Source organism: Aulostomus chinensis, chromosome 7 (genome assembly GCF_037954235.1).
Source record: "Aulostomus chinensis isolate RoL2024-O1b breed Wild chromosome 7, RoL_Achi_v1.0, whole genome shotgun sequence".
Classification (NCBI taxonomy): domain Eukaryota; kingdom Metazoa; phylum Chordata; class Actinopteri; order Syngnathiformes; family Aulostomidae; genus Aulostomus; species Aulostomus chinensis.
The window spans coordinates 26,542,870-26,559,262 of record NC_141326.1 but is presented as its reverse complement, the minus strand read 5'-3'; the positions used below and the strand labels follow the sequence as shown (position 1 = coordinate 26,559,262).

Sequence of the window (16,393 nt, the reverse complement as noted above, 5' to 3'; positions counted from 1 at the left end):
CAAATAGAAAATGAGCTTTTAGGGAATTCAAAGCCTCTCCTCCTTCATACCTCAAAGTAAAGCCCCTGTTGTCTTGAATCACATGATATATTAGCACAGACTGTCAGTGGATGAAAAGTAACAACACTTATCTGACAAAAGAAGGGCATAATGGAATTGAAGTACATTAAAATATTTGAATTATCAGAGAATGCTTTAATCCAAGTATCACAAAGGATGGCCTTCTGTACTTTGGCAGCATTGGAACAGAAGTGTCCATGCTCTTAATGAATTCTAAAGGGATTAGTGGCTTTTAAGGCACTCGCTTTTGAATGGCTATGAAATAGCAACAGATAAAAAAAAAGTTGAGTCCGATTAAGAGAAGGTAAATCCATCCATATATCCATTTTCTATACCGCTTATCTGTTAAGGGTTGCCTTGGATTTGGAGCTTATCCCAGCTGACGTTTGTCGAGAGGCGGGGTTCACCCTGGACAGGTCGCCAGTCCATCGCAGGGCCATCAGGAACAATTAGGAGCTCAGTGTCTTGCTCAAGGACACTTGGACGTGGTAGAAACCATACCAGCAGGAAACAAATAAGACGTTAAAAGATGACTTCAGCACTCTGAAAGCAGAAGAGACCTGTTGCTGATAGGTTGTAAATGCCAGCTTCACTCCCAAGTAGAAGCTCAGTCAGCCTACTAGACAGAAGAGAGAGGGTTGAGAGTGCTAGTGCCGTGCCCCAACTCAGAACCCGGTAAACTCTGGATCTCAACAGGGTATTTTAACAGCCATTACAACAGGGAGGTGAGGCACAAACACACATCTTGTTCCCACTTATGGAAAATATCACACGCTCAATTCAAGTGAGGCTGTACAAGTGGAGCCGCGGTTGTCCTGTTTTTGTGTTTCCGATGAACAGCACTGCTGAACAGATCCTGGCAACACATGCAACATGATGTCAGTCATCATGCAGCAAAAACAACCAGATTAACAACCATGTGTGGGAACACCTTATGGATAACAATTCTGGTTCTCTTAACATGGAAAAAAAAAAAAGACCTTGAGTGGAATTCATTCCCACCTTCTGTAATTATGCATCAATTGTTTACAACTACAAGAGTGAAATTAGTCTCTTATGCTAAGTGCCGCTACTTCAGCAACCTCTAAGGGTTTTTTCCTCCAGTCCAAGCCACCAGCCAATATAATGGAAAGCCCACGAGCAGCACACCTGTCATTCCCATGATCATCTAAAAGACGGGTGTCAAAGTTTAATTCTGCCAGGCAACAGGGGCGCCGGCACAGGCATTGATTAGTCCCTACGCGGCGAATACAAATGTCCTCTCCAGAGGGTAAGTGAGGAACCTTAGTAAGCGAAATAACACCTCCCCAACCCTTGACCTATAACCTCGTCCACCATCAATGCCTTTTTAATGATGCATCCTCCGAGGGACTCCAGGTGGTTTATGGCAGGATGGTATATCAACCTTGACAGTGATTTTGCATCTACTGACTGTGTGTTGCTTGAACTAAAATATGTATTTCAATTGTATTGAAGGAATGGGGAAGGTGAATTCACATGATAATCAAACCTCAGTGTGGAGGCAATAAATCTCTCAGGGTGTTACGGCGCTTGCATGCAGGACAGGGTCGAGGCTGGTGGGGGTGGAGTCCTCTGAGCATACATTAAGAATCCACATGTGCTGACTATTGATATTTGAAAAACATGATGGGATTACAGGGCGGCGCGGTGGTGCAGTGGTTAGCACTGTTGCCTCACAGCAAGAAGGTTCTGGGTATTAGCCCCTTTCTGTGTGGAGTCTCCATGTTCTCCCTGTGTCTGCGTGGGTTCTCTCTGGTACTACGGCTTCCTCCCACAGTCCAAAGATGTCAAGAGGGGATGAGGTTAATCCAGACTCTAAATCGACGGTAGGCGTGGCTGGGAGAGCCAATGGTTGTCTGTGTATATGTGTTGGCCCCGCAATGGACTGGTGACCGGACCAGGGTGAACCCTGCCTCTCGGCCAAGGGCTGCTGGGATAGGCTCCACCCCCCTGTGACCCTTAACGGGATAAGCAGTAGAAAATGGATGGATGGATGATGTAATTACATCCCTCCATCCAGTTCAGTAGTTTTTGAATAATCTAGCCAGCAGACAAATGCAGGGGAAAAACTGACCCCTTTGGCAAAGGTAACCACGCTTTCAACCTGCCAGTCACCGCTGATACGGCCCCCTCTTGTAGAGCACTGACCATGACCCCCCACTGCCACCCCCTCAACCCATTCTTCACACTGCTGCTCCCTAAGCTCTCACATAAAGAGTAGAGCACATTCCTCTGCCAAGGTGACATCATCAGATCCGGTAGCAGATCAGTTCCAAAAAAAAAACTAATATATTGTCTTTCAAGCTAAGTTTCATCATCCAATCAAAATCCAATAAAACAACATCCACAACTTTTAGAGTCATCTTGCTAACAGGGAGGAAAACAATCAAAGTAGCTCCTTGGTGGAGGTAAACACTACTTTACAAAAAAGAAAGAACCTGCCTTGGGAGGTATTTTTGTTCACTCAGCAATCACTGTCTTAAACAACCTGGATAGACTGGAACAAACTTGTGTAGTTGTCATTTGTTTCGAGTGTTTTGTGTACAACTGCACAAACAAACGTCCCCTATAGAGAACAATAAAGAATCCATCTGAATCTGAAGTCATTCTCTCCAGGCACCAATGCAGAAACTTCTTTACAGACCCCCCCCCCCCCCCAACAATCAGAACGTTCTATCATGAAAGTTTTAAAGCTGAGCTGATTCCACCAGCTAATGTGAAGGCTTGACATCTCAACATGTCTCTGACATGTCCTGAACAATGCTCCCCAGTGAGATGTCAGTTCACTTAAAACATTCATTGGAGTTGATATAAAAAGAACTCCTACTCTTTTCTTCTTTTCACTGGAAACCCCCCCCCACAGTATTAAGACCTACAGAGTCACAGATCTACTTCAAATAAAAGCCAGATCATTATGGGATATTTTCTAGGGCAATTCATTTTCTCCCATTAATTACGTTATAACCATAATAACCTAGTTGCTGACCTGTTGTCTATCATATAATCAGTCCACGTGTACATGTAATTTCTGGATTAGTGTATAGAATAATTATATGAATGTGTCTAACTTCGCGCAGGATTTAGGGCGGCGGTTCAGAAACGACACGGTGAAAGTCACCGTCGAAGTCAACGTGGGCGGGGAAAAGTGTGCTCACAGAACGGAGCAGTTAGCGGATGCTTACAGATATTCAACACAGCTTTCGCTCATTTGAGGCAAACAGCAGGAGCCTCTCATATTCCCTCACTTAACGCCAAAACAACGGTAATAACGGTGGACTATATACATATATATATATGAGTATTAGTACAGTCATTCATCATCAATATTCTGGTGGCAAAAACATAATATTTCTTCTTCTTATAACAGCTGTGATTTACAAGTGTGCTTTTTTTTTTTACATGCATCTTAAGTTCATTTAGACTGATAGTAAAATGTATCACAGATTAATTGTCTTGCAATAAATAGATTATTGAAGTATTGTGTTGTGAATCTGAGTTAAGTACAGTCATAGTATCACAAATTCCTCTGTGATAGCGATAAGATGTTATCACTTTTACCGTGTATACTGTTGCAAAAGACAAATATTTTGGCCAGATATATGTACTGCATTAAAACCTGCTGCTACATTTGTAAGCAAGACTCATGTTATATTAAAAAAAAAAAAAAAAAAAAGATTCACTTTATGCAGGTTGGTGGTTGAAAACAATAGAAAACCTCTTGATCTGAAGGGGATGTGCCTTCCTGCGCGCCGCTGCCTGCCTGGGTCACTAACAAAGGAGATTTTACGCTCAAAGGGATTATACTACTGAACTGTGAGAGAAAGACCTCAGATTGTTGATGACTCTTTGACAGCACTTGCAGCTGCTGCTCCTGCTTATCCATTTCAAAAAGACCGAGGACGGTGCTGACATGTGATCAGAAATCTCCCATCAACCATCCTCTATAATCCCATTGCAGGCCTTCGATAAACATGCCATCCAGCCCCGGGCATCCATGTATCATAGCAGGTGGCATCAAGTGGACTGGCAGGCGGGTCTTAAAAAAACAAAACAACATAATTGGCATCCCTGGTGAGAACTCCCAGCATTATGTAGGCATCATGGCCTCACAACTGGGAGCTAATAAACACCCTGTTGATGCAGTAGGTGTCAACTTTACACCCAAGACGAGCGTCTTCAGGAGACACGCGAACGCATCATAAACTGCATAGGTCTGCAAACACCATTGGCCACTTAGTGTGTTACTAGAGGGCGTGCCTTGTGATCCGTCACCATGCACTAACATCGCGTCTGCACCAGCACCCATTACACACTGCTCCTCCGCCCGTCATTGTCACATTTGCTTAAAATGCAGCACAGCCTCCAAATCTGGTGTTATTGCTTTCATTCTTTCAGATTAAATTACAAAACATGCGAGGATGCAATTCACCAAAACATAAACTGAGCATCTTCCCTGCGACATAAGATACCCTGGGTCACTATGTTCATGTTATTGAAAACATTGATCAGCATGTTGTAATGCCGTATATATCGTCAACAGCAGCATAATGTTGTGGGGATAAGAAGAGGGAGCGGGGAGATGATCTGGCTCCATCTATCCTACTGCCTATTGTAGGGCACTGAGGTGAATCCTATTGACAACTGAGATAGCCAAGGTCAGTGTCTGCACATTTGTTTAATGAAGGCAAGGCGTCTGGACAAAGCGGATCACACATTTCAGCAGCCCCTGAGCCGTTGAGAGGCAGCCATGATTGAGTCAGCAGCATCCTAATCATTAAAGGGATCAACGGTAGCATGTAAGTGAAATTAAACAAACCCAGAGTGACGGAGAAAGGGGATTTAAGGCAGCAAAATGCGATAAGGTCATGCTGCTCTGCCACGACTGGTTGGAAAAAGAAAAACACACGGAAAACCCAATGCAAAAGAAAGCAGGAAGGTGTATTTGATGAGGTGAAACCTTTGAAGCTCTCTGCCACACCCATGCCTGTGTATCCGTGCCATATCTCAAAGTGTATCAGCTATCTAACATCTTGGAATGTGAGCCCAGATAACACCAGAGAGGAGGCTGCTGCTGCTGCTGCTGCTGCTGCGGGAGGCTGCTCCTGTTCTTTCTGGCCGTCCTCTCCCTCCAGCTATTTATAACCAACAGAGCTACAGCACTTTATGAATATCCGCAGGCGCAGCATTACACAGTCTTCTGATACTCTGCCGCAACTGTTTTGGTGGGTTTTTATAAGAACTGAACAATAAAAAAAAGGGGAGAAAGAGAGAATGAGGGGCCAATGTCATAATCCCTGCAAAAGCTGCCTCTAGAATGACAAATGGTGTGTGGCACTCAAAACACCCCCCCCCCCCCCCCCCCCCCCCCCAGTTGCAATATGGACTTTATACAGCCTGGATCCCATGACTCTTCTGTTACTGAAAAGATCCTAAGTCCTCTCTGGCGGTCAATAAAAGAGCTCATTGCAGCAGAAGACTTCCTGGTTTGTTGTTTTTCTTCTTTCTTTTTTTAATGCTGCCCATTGAGCAGATAGCATCTCTGCAGGTGAATAAAACGGCATATGTAGAAGATCACGACCGCCTCACGCTGCCGCACAATAAGAAATGTTATCTCAGCAAAGCCCATACGTGGCCAAATAAAAGGCTAGATTAAGATAACGCTTTGCAATTCACCCCCCCCCCCCCCCACCCAATCACGCTCACACACTCACACACACACACATACACACGCTCACACACACGCGCTCCCCAGTCTCACATCCTGCAATCACATTCGCGGGACAATTAAATTTGATTAATGGCTTAAGCCCCCGTCCTTTTCCCACACACACACACACACGCACACACACACAGGCAGAGAGAGAGAGAGAGAGAGAGAGAGAGAGAGAGAGAGAGAGAGAGAGAGAAGAAAGAAAGAATTCCAGATAAAGGAAAAACGCTGCGAAAATGTGCTGAGATTAAAAATCTATAAATTCTTTTCTGTTCGGATCAGATGAGATGCATCTTTACCTGCAGAGGACGCGCCTAACCACACTCAGGTCCCCTTCTCCCTCTGTCCTGTCCGCCGATCCCGCCACAGGCCCGATCATTGCGGACTTGGAGGGGATCTTTTAACCAATATGCCATCAGAATTAGGTCCGCTGAGTTTTAACAAACCCCCGAATACCAACTGATGCAGCCCCTCGCACACTCAGATTCCCAGATCGGAATCCTGTTTTCTCCTAGAAACCCGGACGTCGCTGCATTCTGGACAGCTTGCAAATCTTTGTTCGCAGTCCACATTAACACAAATAAAATGAGACGACGTGAGCGTCACGATGGATGTAAAAATCTATCTGGTGTTTTTTTTGTTTAATCCTAATCAGACGATCACTCACCTGCTGTAGCCTTTACTGCTGCCAAGCATCCTTTCGCATTTCTCCCCAACAGCAGCAACTCCCAGCCTCCCGACACTCTAAATGAGACGCACTATCTCAAGTCCATCGCCTTGAAAAGACAGCTTTCAAAAAACAACGAGGGACAGCAAAGACAGCAACCATCCGCGTCTTGCAGATTTCCAATTAGTTTCTCCACGACGGAAGTATACCCCCTTTTTTCTAAGATGTAAAACAGGAGGCACACACACACACATACACACACGCACAGACACACACGCACACAGACACACACACACGGTTGGAGCGTTCCTCCCCTCGGTAACGGGACTCCCCTGTGCGCCCGAACTCGTCCGGTAATGAGTGCAGAAGAGAGTGGAGAAGGACGGAATGCAAATGGAAGGTAGAGAGAGATCGACTCCCACGCAGCGTTCTCGATGGGAGCGCACAGTTCTCGCGCCTTGATGCAGTCTCCCCCCACAGCCTCGCGCTCAGCGCTGTGTGACTGCGCGAGGCTGTCGTCAGCGGCACAGACGATCCGCTGGCTGGAGGGAGGGACGGAGATGATCGGCGGAACGCTCTCTGCCCAGTGTCCTATACACGAGTGTGTGTGTGAGTGTGTGTGTGTGGTGCATCTGTGTGGGTGGAGATGTGCGCGCGCGTGTGTGTTGAATTAATAGATTTGTCCACATGCAGCCTTGTCATTGGTGGAGTGTGTTTACATGGACGTGCATCGACCCCCCGTGCGTTTTCTCAACTATTATCTTCATCACTCCAGAGTTCCGATGTTGACGCGCGTCAGAAAGCTCACGATCCCAAAACCAGGATCCGCTGAAACCGAATATTTTAGGCTACAACAAATATTTTAGAGACAAGCTGACAGCAACAATGAAATAAAATCAGATTTAAGAGTGAAGAAGAAGGAGAAGGAGAGAAAAAAGAAAGCGGCAGTTCCTCTTCTGAGGGCCTGATGGCACTGTGGGCTTCAAATACTGCAGACAGAGACACACACACACACACACACACACACACACACACACACACTCTCTCTTTCAGGAGGTGGGCCCTGGAGTATGCTGTCTATTACATATCTGATCAATTGTCTATCTCCTGTGATTTAAAAAGAGGGTCTCAAGCATAATTGTAAAGATTGCAGGAAGAGTTAATATTTCATGGAAGCAAACTCTTATCTCATTCAATCCGCTGTTCTCATTTCACTGTCTTTAATGTAACAACACCAGACCGTCACATCGCTGTTATTTGATGATAATGAGGGGGTTGTGTGCCAACGCTTCCCGTTACGTGAGAAATGGGTTCATTCCTCATCGATGAAGTCAGGATTTAGGAACATCTAGGTCAGTTTTTAGTGGCTGAATTGATGCAACTCATTTGCAGTCAGCGCTCACGGTGCTCATGGATTAGCAAAGGTTGGTGGGAGGACAGCAAATCGGATGGATTCCTTGGGTGTTCGTTAACACTAGCTTCAGCCATGAGTGGGCCCATTTTTGAATCATTAGTCTGCTGCTGGTTTAGAGTTATATCAGCCCCTGAAACAATAAATCAGTGCTAATTACAATTTTAAATGGATTCCTTCACAAGTTGAATTGCTCATTCTCCTGAACAGTAAAGAAAATTAAACAGTGTTTTGTATAAATCAGTTGGAAAGACGCAGAAGAGAGGGAGTTCTTAATTCAATTCTTGATTCCACCCAAACTTTAGAGGTCCGTGGTAAATGGTTTTTAGAAAGACGATCACTTTGACGGTGAAAAAATATTTGGAAAACTTTTATGATTACTTTAAATGAGCAAAAACGGTTATTTCGCCCCAATGTCCATCAGGAGCTGGTTCAGAACACTGGTGGGTACAGTGAGACACACCGAGGGGCTTTAGCCTCTAGCTCCACAAAGCGGCCGCTCTCTCTCTCTCTGTCTCTCTCTCTCTGTGACGATCTTGTTCTCAGTGGGTAGCGGCATCAAGAAATGAACTGCATGTACATCTTTTTCTCAGCTACAGTAGTCGGATGCTATTCTTTGCAGCAAGGAGCAGAACATGACAAAGAGCTATTCCTGTCATCGGCAGTGGCCTCTGGCTGAGTCTGAAAACTTGACATCATCCTGGAGACACAAAGCGAGCAGTACATTGAGATTTCAGACACTTCTTAATCATTATAATGATCCATCATCCCTAAAAGGTGCAGCATTACACAACTGTAATGACAGGCTACTGCGTATGGAACACCTTGATTACAGAGACCAACAAAGCGTATGGACGAGTGCATTCATTCACTCCAGATGTCTGACAGTAAAATTGCTCCTACATGGTTTTTAAGCAGCAGCAAATACTGTCCTGAAACCGTGAACATGAGAGAATCCCAGAAGGTTCCTGCAAATAAATTTGATGGTTTTATACTGAGTAGTATTCCAGATGTATAATTCACATTTTTGGGCAGCAATAATAATAAGAATAATAATAAAAAAAAGGCCTGGTATCAGTGAAGCTTATTTATCATCACCTCATTAAGGCTTAATATGAAATACTGGCCGTTGAACTGTTAAGGGAGACGACACTGGGTAGAACATGATATTTCAACTCAACAGATGGTCAAAGCAGTAGTTTTGTTTCCAGTTCCAGTGAAACTTGGAGGACGACACTCCTCATGCATGTGCATTTTTCAAGTCGGCTGTTACTTGTAAACATGCACACATTACGATGCGCGTGTCCGTGTGACTGAAGAGGTTCTACTGCACAAGGTCTTTATGGAGGAGTTTACCTCTAATTACCCTAAATAATGGAATATCTGAGTGCAGGGGTGTTCGGTTACAATTCAAAGAGGTCCAGTCATGAAAATTTCCTCCCAGCAGAGGTCCGAATCTTATATAAAATATAGTGGAGCCTGATGAAAATAAAATCAACAATGTAGTACACTTCTATATCGTTTACTTTAAAATTTCAAGTGTTTTCAAAGTAATATACCTTTAACATTCTGATAAGTCTGAGCTTGTATGGTACTTGAATGGAAAACAATAGACTACGGTATTGTTTTCAGGGTAGACCTGTCAAACTGGGCTTTCAGTCCCATCATTTTACTTGCCCTCACTGCGGGTACCTTTCCTCAAACCACTTGTGTTTGGTCTCACAGTGACGCTTAATGTTGCCACTTTTTTATTCACGCCAGAGTTTCACAGCATGTGAGACACAAAGGTTTTGAACTGGCTGCAGGCAGAACCAACATGCATTGGTCCGTCCATTCATCTTTAAAAGTTCACTTTTTTGCCATCTACTTCTCATTTTTGAGGAAGCCATTTTCTCTCATCTCCTCTCTCTCGCTATTCCCCGCTGCTGAAAGGCAAACAATCGATTTGATTGGCTTGGCTGTTGATGACGCTCCTGTTGTATTAACTAGATTAGCTGTGCACGTACAAATGATTTATCTGTTTATGACTATTGGGATTTTAACGGGTCCGGACAGAACCGTCACTGGGTCCACCATTTGGTGATGCCTGTCTTAGTGGGGGACGACTGGATGCGTTGATAACGTTTGCATTTTGACCTTCTGAGGAACCTTTTTCTCATTCACATGGTGAGATTTCGGTGTTTTAAAGTACTAGAACAATAAAGGAACGCACGAATTAAATCAGATTCTGTGTTTAGGGTCCCACATTTCCTTTCCTATATTAAAGTTCCAGAAATAATCCACAGCCAAGAATGAGCCACTGTTTGCCTCGCAGTGTTAAATTGTAACGTTTATATGCTTCTTGCATCTTCAAGCCTTTTTTGCACAACCCTCAGAGCAACTTTATCCATTCAGGCATCGCAGCTACATGTGAATGTCATCAGCATCAGCTCATGCATGACCAAGATACTCTTGAGTTCAGCTTCCTCTGGATTGGAGAACTCTTTTCCTCTTTCTGTCTGTGAAACCAATTCTTCAGGGTAGGGGGCAGATCCTTGTTTCCAGATCAGTACACCTCTGTAAGCCTACCAACACCTAAAGGTTCCACAGCGGCTACTTGTAATGGCAGTGAAAGTCAGTTATAGTTTCTGATGCATGTGACATTAAATAATTCACAATAGAAAATAGTTTTAAATATTCATGCCTGGACATATTTTTTCATCAGAGCCTTGGTGAGACCTTCATTATCTTAATGTTGTGTGTGTGTGTACATGAACCAACCATTATCCACATATTAGCGGCCCTGATTTAATGTGTCTAGAGTGGTGCAAGATGAATGAAACCCAAAAGAGAAGGAGATGAAAAAAGAGAAAATTAGCTGTGACAGGACACACTTCATGAAAGGGATAAGAGAGGCAAAGTTCATGAGCGGTGCGCTTGCCTGCCTCATCTCCATCCTCTCTACCGTGCTAAAAGCTGCAAACAACAACAATGGTAACAATGGATACCGAGTGACGCACCGGGCTTTGAAAGCATCTCATCAATAATTAATTTATTCTGCTATGCTCCTCAACACCAGCACGCATGCTTGTCCTTAATCTTTTTTTATACAGGATCTGAAGGGTGTCCATCACATGGGCTCTTGACTCTAAAAGATAAATGGCTCGGTGATGAGATGATAAAAAAACAAAAACGTTTGTTTCTTATCATATAATATTGTCTGCAGTTCTTCAGCAGGAAAGTGGTTTTGCATACCAACCTGCTAGGCAGTCTTTCTCCAGGGGATCCGACTGCAGCACCTCACACCTCCCGAGGCCCCGGCCCTGAGAGCCAGAGAGGTTTCAGCTTGAGTACTTCGGGTCCACTGTGGGAATCAGGTAACAGCACTTTCACCTTTCTCACCTTACCAATCAACCAAATGTGTTTTTGAGCAAATAAGAGGTTACATTTATGTAGTCCCACTTCTGAGTCGGCAATTGGGCCCAACTTCAATGTTTAGTCTAACTATGGCAAGTCATGGGTGCTGCTATCTGCTGCTGCCATCTTGCAGTTTAGCTTTCTTGATATTCTTTAATTTTTCACAAGCATCCATCCAATTCTGATATCAATAAACTTCACCTCATAATATGAATGCAGACACACTACGGCATGATCCTTGAGTTGAACGACAGACTTTCAAACTAAATCTGGAAATGTGTCTGCAAGAAAGACGAGGTTCCTCTCCAGCCTAATTCATTTTCTCTCTTCGCCAAATTAAATTCTGGGGCTTGGAAAGGATATTCTGTTTCCACAGTAGGTGAGAAATGGAAACCGTAGAGTGGAATTCAAATTGTCCTCCACATGAAGTGAAAGCAAGACTCAGGAACTGAGCTGCATGCATGTTTTGCGCTCCCTTTTTTTGTCTATGGTGAGTTGTTCATAAATTTATGAATTATTTTCCCTACCTTCTGCGAACACTGCGTGCCCTTTCCAGTTTAGTGTATCCAAATGTTAAAATGATAACAGGAGATGAGCAGAAGTATCAATTCCAGACAAATATGTGCACCGTGGCTCTAACACACGCATCCACGCAGCACCTTTATGGCATAACACTTTCTGAAGAATCTATATCCTAAAGGAGGCAGAGGGCGGCTTGAAGGCAATGTATTTCAAGACAAGTTTGTTTTGCAAACTCTTTTGCTCAATCAAGCCGCAAAACGTTTCCACCTTAAAACTTGCCAGCTTTTTTGTCTGTATCGTTCTGCGTTTTTTTTAAGGTCTCACTGTGATATAGTTTAAAATTTGAGCTAAATGATCCGACTATAGAAAGAGTTCACCCAACACATAAGATGGTTTGTTTCACAGAACCATTGGACAACTCAGTCATGGTTTGGAAAAGGGCAGATGTGATTGGATGAACCACCTGTCTGTCACCAGGGTGACTTCAACCAGTCAGAACAACAACTGGGTAGATGCCAAGCCAGTTGGTGGAAGAACAAAAACATATTTTCAAATGAGAAAAGCCTTCAGTGTCATCCTTTGCTCCGCTTTCAAAGAAATACTCACCAGTTCTGACAAAGCTGATACCATAGCAGCGCACGCTAACCTAGACCCCCTCGCAAAGTAAAGAAAGAGCCCAAACTATTCCTCGTCTTTGTCACTGGTAAAACAAAATGAAGTGATACTGTTGTCCTGCAGTTATAGTTGATATGAAAGCCACTTCTATGCAATAGAGACTAAGGAATAATTCAACCTTACTTTTTCTGTTGAGTGGAATGTAAAAATAACTTGCTCTCGATATGCAATTCAACTTAAGAGTATGCTGAGCACTATTTCACCATTCCCACACACTGTATAATGTGAATGTAAATGAGAGTGTCAGTCACTCTGATTCAGTGATGAGGGATGCAACATCAAACCAACATTCTCCTCTGTTCAACACCGTGGCGAGTGGCTAGAATCTGACTGAGGTAGATGGGAATACTGCCACAAACATTTCATTTTCTCTTTATACTGCAGCACAGACAGAACCCCAGATACAGTGATCCAAATTATTTGCCAACCTATTCTTTATTTATTACAGTCAACAACAAGGACAGCCTCTCTTCCTGCAGCAGCCACCCTGCCAGGAGGAAAAGCCTCATGTTCTGCAGTAGGTTATGCTAAACTTGGCCTGCTTGGTTGTGTCAATAGTGAGATTTTCCAGAGTTCTTAGAGTTCAGAATTATGAATGTCAAGCAGGCAGACGTTGCAATCAAGCACCAGCTTCTTACTCAAACACTCAATGTACTACTTGTGCTACAAACACACATTTCTGACTGTTTGTTTGGAAATGGACAGCTATTATTCTTGTTCTTGTGCTACAGACAACACTAAGAGCCCCACTGTGCTGCTAGCTCTTAGTTCACTGCACTACGGTACTGTATGTTTCCCCAGCACAAGCATCCCACGCAATGTCACAGCAACACCAATCAATCTTCCCCTGCTCTCTCTTTTGGCTTTTTATCAGCGGCTCCCTAAAGGCCTCCTTAATATATATATATATATATATATATATATATATATATATATATATATATATATATATATATATATATATATATATATATATGTATATATATATATACACACACACACACACACACACACACACACACACACACATATATATATATATTTATACACATACACACACACACATATAGTGGCAAGAAAAAGTATGTGAACCTTTTGGAATGTTGTGGTTTTCTGAGTAAATTTATCATAAAATGTTTATCTGATATTCATCTAAGTCAAGGGTATTGACAAATATTATGTGTCGTAAATAAGACTAAAAAAAGATCTTTCATGTCTTTATTGAGAAAAAAGTACATGAACCCTTGAATTAATGACCTCAAAAAAGCTAATTGTTGTCGAGTTTTAGCATACCTGGAGTCTCCTTAACACAATGAGTTTGGGGGTGTGGACTAAAGCTACTTTGACTGATGAAAAAAAAAAACTCTAACTTTTGGAGTTTGTTCTGCAAAACATGACTATGGGAGTCATGCCCAAAACCTAACGCTCCAAAAAGAGCTTTCAAGAATCAAGAATTTTTGATTTACATAAACCTAGCAAGGGTTAAAAAGTGGTTTCAAAGACTTTATTCGCCAGTCTACAGTTAGGCAAACAATCCACAAATAGAGACACTTTGGGGCTGTTGCTACTCAACCAAGAAGTGGACGCCCAGTCAAAATGACACCAAGAGCACAACAAAGATTCATCAGTGAGGTAAAGAAACAACCTCGCATGACAGCCAAAGATTTGAAGGCATCATTGGAACTGGCTAACATCTCTGTTCATGAGTCTACAATAAGTAAAACATTGAACAAGCAGGGTAACTACAGCAGGACACCATGAAGGAAGCCACTGTCGTGACTTGATAAGCTGGTGATGATAATGATGTAGCTTTAGGATGTTTAACACAGTTGTTAATGACCTACAAACAAAAGAAACTACTGAATGGAGGTTGAGCAGACTCTAAGGAGTCAGGAGGAGCTGGCAATGAGAGAGAAGAAGAGAGAGAGAGCTAGAGAGAGAGAGCCTGAATAGATGCCGCACTGATTTTTGTTATTACCAACGGAACCAGCTTACGTTCTCAGCTGGGTTCCTCCCGTCGATGCTCGAACCCCTCCAACGACGCTGGTGGGAAGACAGCCTCCAAAGCCTCCGCCTCGACGACCGTGGCACAATTGGTTTCTCTCCTCTAGTCGGAATGGAGCTGCAAGGCTCACGGGAGGTCAATAGTATTGTGACCGTGAGCCGCGATCAGTGAATAGTTACAAAAATGGAAAAAATTCAATAATATAGATGTTACACGGAATGATGCCTTCACAAACTTAGGTGAAAAGAGGCACGTTCAACTCCGTGTACCAAAAGAAACTTTGCTAAGTGAAAAATTGTTGCGAGGAAAGACAAGAAGTTCTGTCTGAAGTTAATGAACAAAGAAGCAAAAATTAAGGAGAGTCTCAAAGAAAAAAAAGAGAGCTGGACCAGCTGCTCTTGGAGCTCGCGCAAAAACCACGAACAGAAGCAGAAGAGAGCGGTGAGGGGCGATGTTCTGATTATTATAGTGGTAAACCGGTCCGCCTCAGAGGAGTAACCTTTGACCTGTGTGGGGCCACTGGCCAATCAGTGCTCTTTGCTGTCCTCAATTCTTCCCAGATATTACCATATTACACAGGGTAAACATGCATCACACAGATAGATCATCTAGATTGCTTAAAGTTATGACAACAACAGTGAAAAGCAAGGAACAACTGTAGACAATGAAATATTCTTGATGTCATGTCCATGCACATAGGTGTGTATGTGTGTGTGTGTGAGAGAGAGAGAGAGAGAGAGAGAGAGAGAGAGAGAGAGAGAGAGATTGAAGTTAAGTGAGGCATTCTAAGACAGAGACTTCAGTTCCAAGGTGGCATCAGTTAATACAGAGTCCAGGCTTCATCTATGGATGTAGATAGATTCCAACTCTTGTACTTCATTTAACAGTGACACAGAACCCTTCACTCACATGAACATTCCAATGGACATAAGCAATTGGATGCTGGAATGTTTAAGCACACATACATCCCAGAAAAGAGGGTGCTTCTGCACATGATCAGACAATGCATCCCCAGTTCATAATCTTGGGTCTCTTCCACAAGGCAGATGTTTATTACACCCTGTGGGGGTAGAGGTTGCAGAGGGGTGAGAAACCCCCTTCGGCTAGCATTCCTGACCAGTTGCGAGTTCCTGGGTCAGGATGAATGAGAGTCTTTGGAGTAAGAAGGAGGAGAAGTTCTTGGTTCATGTAAGGGTTAATTATCACTAGAAAGGTCAAGAGGAAGCCGTTCTGCTCCTCTTTCTGGATAAAGTGTTCTGACGGAGTTACTTTGGAAATCCTGAGGAGTGTGAGGAAGAAGAAAAAGGGGGGCTAGTGCACTACACCAATGCTTACAAAGCCCCTTTCACACTGCACCAAAAACGCGGGTCAACAGCACTCTGAAAGGGTCGACTCGGCATTTCGACCCACGTTGACTGACTCGCCAAACGACCCGGGTGTTTCGCGGCTCAGCTCGGCTCACCTGCTGTGTGAAAAAGGAAACCCGCGTCGTCTCAGGTTTCACGCGACTGTCCTGTCACATCCTGATTTTGTCACTGTGCCGCCTGTCAGGCTTCGCCTGAAGCTTCTTCAGCTCCCTTCTAGACGAGCCAAAAGCTCCACCCTCCTTCGCTGCATTAGCGCTCAGACATTTTCCAATCTGCACCGAGTTTGTATGCTTTGCAAAAGAGACAACATTGCAATGCACGCAACAACAACACTAATGTTCGACACTGTGACATCCATGTTGTCGTTTGTTTACCTCTCAGTGTTCTAGCGCACGTTTATGTGAAATTATGACTTTGTCAGCGCAATGACGTACAAGAGAGAAAAACACAGGCATGCAGCCCTTACAGCGGGAGTTCAGACCAGAGTCTTCTGGAAGCTTGAATGCGCCCTAATGCCTAGCAAACGCGGGTCCAAAAACCCGCGTAGACCTGCGTTTTT

The 16,393-nt window shown here is 43.6% G+C and overlaps 1 protein-coding gene across 2 annotated transcripts in view; it reads right to left on the bottom strand.

Annotated features, from left to right (window-relative positions):
• lingo1a (leucine rich repeat and Ig domain containing 1a) overlaps positions 1-16,393 on the bottom strand; it is a 117,439-nt gene that overhangs the window by 20,340 nt on the left and 80,706 nt on the right. Inside the window, exon 1 of one of the 2 annotated variants that reach the window (XM_086209601.1) lies at positions 6,459-7,062. The exons of the other annotated variant lie outside the window; for it this stretch is intronic. The gene's annotated coding sequence lies outside the window, so the exon portion shown is untranslated. Of the gene's footprint in view, positions 1-6,458; positions 7,063-16,393 lie in introns of those variants that run through there. 2 annotated transcript variants of the gene reach the window in all.